Genomic DNA, 9,453 nt, shown 5'->3' with positions numbered 1-9,453 from the left:
GGGGGGGGGGGGGGGGGGGAGAGAGAGAGAGAAACAGACAGACAGACAGACAGAGACGTCTTATCTTAATGCTTCATTTTTTTCAGTAACAATTTTGCGCTGGGATCAGTTTTATACCGAGCACCGTTAAATAAATAATTTAAAAAAAACAAACACCCACATATATGACTTGATACTTGGAAGCATACAGAAACCATTTTACATCGATTAAAATCGTTCATTTTCAGACTTCCTGGCTCCATAATTTGAGCTGACAATATTTCTTTATGAAGATGTTTGTGACAATGTCGGGACACAATGACAGGATTTCACGACAGCAACTTAACAACAAGGACAAAATTTTGCTGGTGACACTCGCATACACAGCTCCGATGGAGAGAAAGCTGTGATCATTTCTTCTTTTTTTTTTCTTGTGGGAGGGGGCGGGGGAGTGCGGAGGGGTGGGGGTGGGGGGAGGCATTTGCCTTACAGAATGGGTGTAAGTGGAGAGTACACACTGGCATGATTTACCATGGAGAGAGAGGAGACACATGCATTGTCCTGGTTTAAAGCGAACAGTTTGTGATTTTTCAGTTCTTGACTTCTCAGCGGCAGGCGTGAGTACATTGAACTATTTTTCAAATGTATATTTTAAAAATCAAATGAATTTGTATTGCGTGCGCGCATGTTCTCTCTCTGTCCCTCTCTGTCTCTCTCTCGTGTACTTTGTTATGTGTTCGTATTGATATGATGTGTGTCGATGTCACATGCTTAGATAATTATTATGCGGATTATAATATGTACTTTGATTCCTGTGAACTGTTCAAACCTTAGAGACGAACGACTGGGGGGAAAAAGGCACAGTACCCGCCTGCCACATGGACATTTTAAGCAAACGACAAAATACCAAGTTTAGTTTACTTTGGTTATGTTTTTCCTTTCTGTTCCATTTTATTTATTTTGTACCATTTTTGTTCTGATTTGTACCTACCATGTCACTAGAGCTTTACAGCTAATGACATAAAACATTTCAGTGTTTAGTGTTCAGTGTTCTCTCTCTCTCTCTCTCTCTCTCTCTGTGTGTGTGTGTGTGTGTGTGTGTGTGTGTGTGTGTGTGTGTGTGTGTGTGTGTGTGTGTCTTTTTGTGTATGTACGTGTGTTTGAAATTAATTGAACATCATTCTGTTCCCTTTAGTGATTTTAGACGGTGAAATGTATGTCGTGTATGTGTACGTGTACGTGTACGTGTACGTGTGTGTGTGTGTGTGTGTGTGTGTGTGTGTGTGTGTGTGTGCTCTTGTTTCTTTGTTTTATTAAGCGTGTCGTTCGTCTTCCTTCCTTCCCGCAACCGTTTTCTCGTCATTTTCTTTCCTTCCCGTTCCGTCTCCCCCCACGTCTTTCAATCATATGATAAAACTTTTTGTTTTGTCTTGGTGTTCCTCTTTCTTTAATCACTCACTTTCTCTCTCTGTATACATTTTAGAGATCAACATATACCGTTATAGTATTATGAATATCTTTGTTTTTCTTCTTCATAGGTTGTCTACTTATGACATCCACCGAAACCGAACGTACGGTTAGGAACATATCGCCTTATTTGTACAAAGCATTCGGGTTTCAAACTTTTGCTGTTTCTTGAAGGATTGATTGGCAGACAGCTCGTTGACATTGAATTACCAACAAGTTCAATGACTGTTCAGCTGTATCCCATCAAAAGGGACAATTGCCTATACGGTTGCGGGAAGGAAGGAAGATTTAAGGATCCGTATTTCTCTCTTGGAAGAGAGAGCCAAGAAGCAGTGAGAAATACAGACGTTTTTAGTGCGACTGTCGTGTTTTCAATGGTTGTTCTCAGTTTGATAACAACCACTTCATGTGTTTCAGTTTCAGTAGCTCAAGGAGGCGTCACTGCGTTCGGACAAATCCATATACGCTACACCACATCTGCCAAGCAGATGCCTGACCAGCAGACAGCTTAGTCAGGCCTTGAAAAAAACAACTGCGTGGCCCACATGGGGGTCGAACCCACGACCTCCGCGTTATCAGCACGGCGCTCTAACCAACTGAGCTAATGGGCCCCACATCATGAGGCGGACGCAGTAGTTCTACATCATCACACCGGGGTCAACTCTATAGTCCTCTATCAGCGAGGTATAAGTTCCCCAAGGTCTCTGTTCCGTTTTCTGGGATTTTGTTCCCCCCCAAGTCTATATCCCATCAGGTCTATATCCCCTAAGGTAATAATCCTTATTTTAGCGTCCTAAATTATTGCACCTATTGATTACATTTTCATGGTTTGTGGGACCCATAACGGAAAAAGCAAGATGGTGGCACGTTTGTTTAGTGACTGAATCCGTATCAAAATCAAGTAAAATAACATACAAATTAAAGAGTCGAAATCCACTGAAAATGGGTGACCGACATCTTCCGATGGTAATATCGTTTCATACATACATAAAAATTACCGGTAAAATAGATTCCTGAAATGCACTGTGGGCTTATTTCTAATGAACGTGCAGATCACCTAGCAAAACTTGGAGCTAAAAACGCTTTAAATGCAGTTGAACTTGCTCATCGTTTATCATCATCTGAAATGCGTAATAATTATTTGTAATATTGTTGAAAGAAATATGCTAAACTCCTTTCTGTCTTTAGAAGTTACCACTTCTGCCTTATTAAATGCAAAAAGAACTGGCAGGGCTGTAAAGAGCATGGCATTTAGGTTATTACTAAATGCCCCATACACAAAATATTGTGAAAATATTGAATGCATTTGCAACGGACGTTTAACGGTAGAGCACGTTTTAAGCAGCTGTTTAGAAATGATACCGTTTTTTGCCTCCAGAAATGACTGAACACGTGTTACCAGTTTCAAATGTTATTTTTTTGGGGGAAAAGTTATATATTTCAAAATGTTCTTTATTAAAGTTAGTTATGTATTAAATAGTTTAGCTGGTTGTTTTAGGTCCCCACATCATACTCTTTTCAAATAATCTACACAAGTAGTGCATACAATATTTGATGATTAATTTTCTGTCCTGATCCCGCTTCCCCGTCCCCCGTCTCACACACGCCCTTCCAATATCACGTTTTTCTTTCTCCAGTCACTCACACTCACCCTCTCCATTTTATATTTTGCACTCTATATTTTCCACATTCTGTTCTCTCTCTCTCCATTCCTCAGTCCCCTTCCTCTCGCCCCCCCCCCCCTCCACCTCAGCCGCTCCCTTTTTATTTGAATATACAGAAATGATGATTTCTAATTGATAATAATCATCATCATGATAAAAATGATAATCCAAATAACAATAATAATAATAACATTTATTTTCAGTTGAACATCATCATCTTATACGAACAGACTATAAATAAATAAACGAACGAATTTAGGATGCTTAGGACTTTACCCCTAGAGGTCTGTGTTCCTCCATGTGCCTACCATTGACCACTCCCATCACAGTTACACACATGGAGCAAAAGGTGTAAGGTGATGATACACTTACCTGATAACTTCGATCCTTTTGGAACAGCAGACCGGAACACCACCCTCAGGCTTTACATCACTTGATCAAGGCGGGATGACGTAAAATTGAAGACTATCACTCTTGAACTAACATCACTTGATCAAGGCGGGATGACGTAAACTTGAAGACTATCACTCTTTAACTAACATCACTTGATCAAGGCGGGATGACGTAAACTTGAAGACTATCACTCTGTAACTAACATCACTTGATCAAGGCGGGATGACGTAAAATTGAAGACTATCACTCTGTAACTAACATCACTTGATCAAGGCGGGATGACGTAAACTTGAAGACTATCACTCTGTAACTAACATCACTTGATCAAGGCGGGATGACGTAAAATTGAAGACTATCACTCTTTAACTAACACCACTTGATCAAGGCGGGATGACGTAAACTTGAAGACTATCACTCTGTAACTAACATCACTTGATCAAGGCGGGATGACGTAAACTTGAAGACTATCACTCTGTAACTAACATCACTTGATCAAGGTGGGATGACGTAAACTTGAAGACTATCACTCTTTAACTAACACCACTTGATCAAGGCGGGATGACGTAAACTTGAAGACTATCACTCTGTAACTAACATCACTTGATCAAGGCGGGATGACGTAAAATTGAACACTATCACTCTTTAACTAACATCACTTGATTAAGCCGGGATGACGTAAAAATTGTGGACGACCACTCTGGGACTAACATCACAAGATCAAGGCGGGATGACGTAAACTTGAAGACTATCACTCTGTAACTAACATCACAAGATCAAGGCGGGATGACGTAAACTTGAAGACTATCACTCTGTAACTAACATCACTTGATCAAGGCGGGATGACGTAAAATTGAAGACTCACCCTAGAACGAACATCACTTGATCAAGGCGGGATGACGTAAACTTGAAGACTATCACTCTGTAACTAACATCACTTGATCAAGGTGGGATGACGTAAACTTGAAGACTATCACTCTGTAACTAACATCACTTGATCAAGGCGGGATGACGTAAACTTGAAGACTATCACTCTTTAACTAACATCACTTGATCAAGCCGGGATGACGTAAAATTGTGGACGACCATTCTGGGACCAACATCACAAGATCAAGGCGGGATGACGTAAACTTGAAGACTATCACTCTGTAACTAACATCACTTGATCAAGGCGGGATGACGTAAACTTGAAGACTATCACTCTGTAACTAACATCACTTGATCAAGGCGGGATGACGTAAACTTGAAGACTATCACTCTGGGACTAACATCACTTGATCAAGGCGGGATGACGTAAACTTGAAGACTATCACTCTGTAACTAACATCACTTGATCAAGGCGGGATGACGTAAACTTGAAGACTATCACTCTGTAACTAACATCACTTGATCAAGGTGGGATGACGTAAACTTGAAGACTATCACTCTGTAACTAACATCACTTGATCAAGGCGGGATGACGTAAACTTGAAGACTATCACTCTGTAACTAACATCACTTGATCAAGGCGGGATGACGTAAAATTGTAGACGACCACTCTGGGACTAACATCACTAGATCAAGGCGGGATGACGTAAACTTGAAGACTATCACTCTGTAACTAACATCACTTGATCAAGGCGGGATGACGTAAACTTGAAGACCCATCACTCTGTAACTAACATCACTTGATTAAAGCGGGATGACGTAAAATTGTAGACGGCCACTCTGGGACTAACATCACTAGATCAAGGCGGGATGACGTAAACTTGAAGACTATCACTCTGTAACTAACATCACTTGATTAAAGCGGGATGACGTAAAATTGTAGACGGCCACTCTGGGACTAACATCACTAGATCAAGGCGGGATGACGTAAACTTGAAGACTATCACTCTGTAACTAACATCACTTGATCAAGGCGGGATGACGTAAACTTGAAGACTATCACTCTGTAACTAACATCACTTGATCAAGGCGGGATGACGTAAAATTGAAGACTATCACCCCAGAACGAACATCACTTGATCAAGGCGGGATGACGTAAACTTGAACGCTTCCACTCTGGACTAAACTCATCAAGAGCTGGACAGGGGTAAGTGACAAGCCGTTAACACGACGGTTGCTCGGTTATGATGCTCGAGTTGTGAAAAACGACCTTTCATCGACAGACCGACCAGTTCAAAGACAGCGCACCAAGACAGAAATAATGCAGTGACTTGAAACTTGTGCACTTTCAAAATGGAGAGAGTTACAAGTCTTCATTGTTGTTCAGAAATGTTGTTCTCCCTATTTCCGTTGTCTTCTCCGCGACAAATCTGTTGTGTAAATCTGGTGACACATCGTACTGGAATATAATAATTCTTGCAACTAGAACATTCATGGTGAATGTTTGCAGAAGAAGAAATGAATTCGTTGCTTGAAGAATGTGTCTATTTTCTTTCTTTCTTTCTTTTGTCCATCCGCGTCAAAGCGTCTTATGGGGAAGGTGTTGCGGGGAGACGAAGTTTGCGGCCCGCGGCAAGACGGGAGGCTTGGAGAAGCGCCATGCTGTGTGTGTGGAGTGTGTTTGAAACTCCGTCATACAATTCACCCACTGGAAGTCAATGTGTGTATCAAACTCACAAAATTTCGAAACGGGAAGCGAATCATATCATATTTCACGTGTTGCACGTGCTGAACTGGAGTTGCCAAGCTTCTCGTGACCTGACCTAGTTCTGTGTGTGGGATGACCGGGCAGTTTGTGGTCGAGACTTGACACAGAGGACAGATGATGGTTCGGTGTATGGTTGGGTTGAGAACAGCAATGTGTTGCAACACACACACACACACACACACACATATATATATATATATATATATATTGCCACCCCCACCCCACCCGAAGAATGGGACGGCGAATGGACTGACAGTGACACTGTCGTGGTTTTGTCATTGAATTTGCGTCGCGTATGATACTGTTCGCGTCGCAGAGCCACATTGGCCTGACAGCTTGAGACGTGTGTGTGTGTGTGTGTGTGTGTGTGTGTGTGTGTGCACCTATGTGCGTGTACGTATGTATGTGTGACTGTAATATTTGTTTAATTATTAAAACATTTGTACTTGTGGGTGTTTTTCCCTTGTGTTTCTGTAGTTTGTTTTTTCTTTTCCTTTTCTTTCCGTTTTTTTGTTTGTTTGTTTGTTTGGGTTTTTTTGCAGAGATAAATTTTGTTCACTTACCTGCCATCGTGAGTGACTATGGCTTGACGAATAAATAACAAATTACTTGCACTCAGTTCGCTCTCTTTCACTCCCGAACAGACCACAACCGTCTGGCCCAGCCCAGCCCTGCAGGAAAGCAACATCAACTGGCATCACCATCACCACTTCCACCCACCACCCCCACCTCCACCACTACCACTTCCAACACCCCCGACCACAACCACCCTCGACCACCCCGCCCCCTCACCACCACCACCACCACCACCACACCTAACCACCACCCCCTCCACCACCACCATCCCCGACCACCACCAACACCACTACAACAACACCACACCACCACCACCCCGTTCACCACCACCACCACATCATACAACCACACCACACCACTACCCACCACCACCACCCCCTCCACCACCACCACTGCCGCAACACCAGTACCATCCCTGTCCAACACCACCACACCTTAACCACTACCACCTCACCCCCACCAACCCCCCTGCCCCCCGTTCCCTCACAAGATGTCTCTCCAGCCCAGCACTACCAGAAAACCCGAGACCAAGAGTATGGGCGTGGCCCGCTACCGGAACCAGCTGGCCGAGCGGTCCTTGGGGCGACGGCTGGAGGTGCTGGACACACGCTGGCGGGGACGCTGCCGGCAGCTGGGCACTCAGATGGGGCAGCTGCAGGAGCACCTCAGGATGATGAGCCCGCTGGGTACCAAGACCGCCGTCTGCCCCAAGGGTTAGTACAGTACAGTGCAGTGCGGTGCGGTGCGGTGCGGTGCGGTGGGGTGTCATAGGGTGGTGGTGGCTCCGTGTGTGTCTATATGTGTGTGTCTATATATGTGTGTGTGTGTGTGTGTGTGTGTGTGTGTTTAGTGAAAACGAGCCAGCGTATATGTTTGTTTGTTTAGTAAGTTATTGATGATTTGTTTATCTAATCATTCATCTACAGCTGTCAGAGGTGCTTTGGTCTCGTGAAAACGAGCCAGCGAACATGTTGATTTAAACAAAATTTTATTCAGTAAACATGTCACACATGTACAGATAGACAGCGGAGCAACAACAAGCTAACAGCTTATATCGTGCTCAGGAACGTGATTAAATACATTTGTTTCGTTTGACGGCTGGTAGACGCTACACAATTGCAATTATATTGAAACACACATACGAACATGTTGAATAATTAATCAATCATTTGATTAACCAATTGATTCATTAATTAAGTAATCTATTTATCTATATATTTATTTATTCATTCATTTATTTATTCGTCTGCAGCTGCCATGTGTGCTTTGGTCTCGTGAAAACGAGCCAGCGATTATGTTAATCAATTACCTGATTCATTTATTTATTTATTTACTTAGTCATTTAAGGCTGTCACAAATGCATTATTTCCGTTAAAAAGAGCCAGTGAATGTGTTAATTTATTCTTCTTTTTTTTTTATCTGGAAGCACAGTATTCAATTTCAATTGCAGCAAGGTCTGTCTGTCTTAGAATTAATGGATATTTTCTTAGTGTTCGAAGTAAATTGACCTGGTGCGTGTATACGAGTGTGTTACACTGTGTAATTTATACAAGTTAATTTCTACAACGCGAAGCATACAAACGATGAATGTATATCCTAATGTTGACCTTTTATATGAACCAGCAAATGTGTATAAAAAAATTGATAATAAAAGAAAGAAAGAAAGAAAGCAATAAGCGTGCAAGCAGAGACTCAGACACAGACTCAGACTCAAGACTTTATGCTTTCTGTTCTGGTCTTCTCCGTTTACAAACCCTGAAATTAGAACTTAGATTACAAAAGCGACATGAACGGTTACTTTTAACAAACATTAATTTTATAATTATAATCATTCATAATTCATTGTTTTGTCACAGGATTCGTTTGTGTCACTGGTGCTTGATTGTCATCTTCATGTTAGAGCCCTTGGCCTTTAGCAGAATAAAACATTTCGCATTAAACAGAATTAAAAAAAAAATCGCATTAAACAGAATAAAGAATTTCGCATTAAACAGAATAAAACAGAATAAAGAATTTCGCATTAAACAGGATAAAACAGAATATAACATTTCGCATTAAACAGAATATAACATTTCGCATTAAACAGAATAAAACAGAACAAAACATTTCGCATAAAACAGAATAAAACATTTCCCCATTAAATATAATAAAACATTTCGCATTAAACAGAACAAAACATTTCCCCATTAAACAGAATAAAACAATCCCATGAAACAGAACAAACCATTTCCAATCAAACAGAATGAAACATTTCGCATTCCCACTCTCCCCCAGGTCTGACGGAGGACGAGAGGGCGCAGTACCGGAAGCTGAGGAGGAACAGCGGCACGACCAGCATGTCTGTGCAGGAGCTGGACCTCCGGCTGACCGACTTCCGGCAGCTGATGAGGGCCTACCGGAGGAGGAGCAGCCTCCCGGGACACACAGACGACGCCGTGTTCCAAGACGCCGGCATCATTGACCTGGAGGAGCACAAGTTCTGCGCCCCTCTCACCAAACACAAACACACAATGAAGGAGGCCCTGAAGAGAGCCACGGCAGCGCCCAGAGCCACAGAGGTCTCGCCACAGTTCGCCGCACTCTCCATCTCCAAGCCCTCAAGGCGTCACTCGGAGAGTTCTGCAGCCGCCGTGGCCGATGATGATGGTGATGGTTCTCCTTCTGCACCTTTTGCCGTCACCACTCCCAGATGGAGGCCTGTCCGCCGATCTGTCCCCAACATTGGGCAAGGATACCATCATC

The 9,453-nt window shown here is 42.6% G+C and overlaps 1 non-coding gene across 1 annotated transcript; it reads right to left on the bottom strand.

The window, feature by feature from the left end:
- Positions 1-1,983: 1,983 nt before the first annotated feature.
- Positions 1,984-2,057, bottom strand: Trnai-gau (transfer RNA isoleucine (anticodon GAU)). Its single transcript has one exon. It is a non-coding gene; the product is annotated as a tRNA-Ile (tRNA).
- Between the last annotated feature and the right edge of the window lie 7,396 nt (positions 2,058-9,453).

The sequence above is a fragment of the Babylonia areolata genome, chromosome 20 (assembly GCF_041734735.1).
Source record: "Babylonia areolata isolate BAREFJ2019XMU chromosome 20, ASM4173473v1, whole genome shotgun sequence".
NCBI lineage: Eukaryota > Metazoa > Mollusca > Gastropoda > Neogastropoda > Buccinidae > Babylonia > Babylonia areolata.
This window is presented reverse-complemented; position numbering and strand designations above follow the sequence as displayed.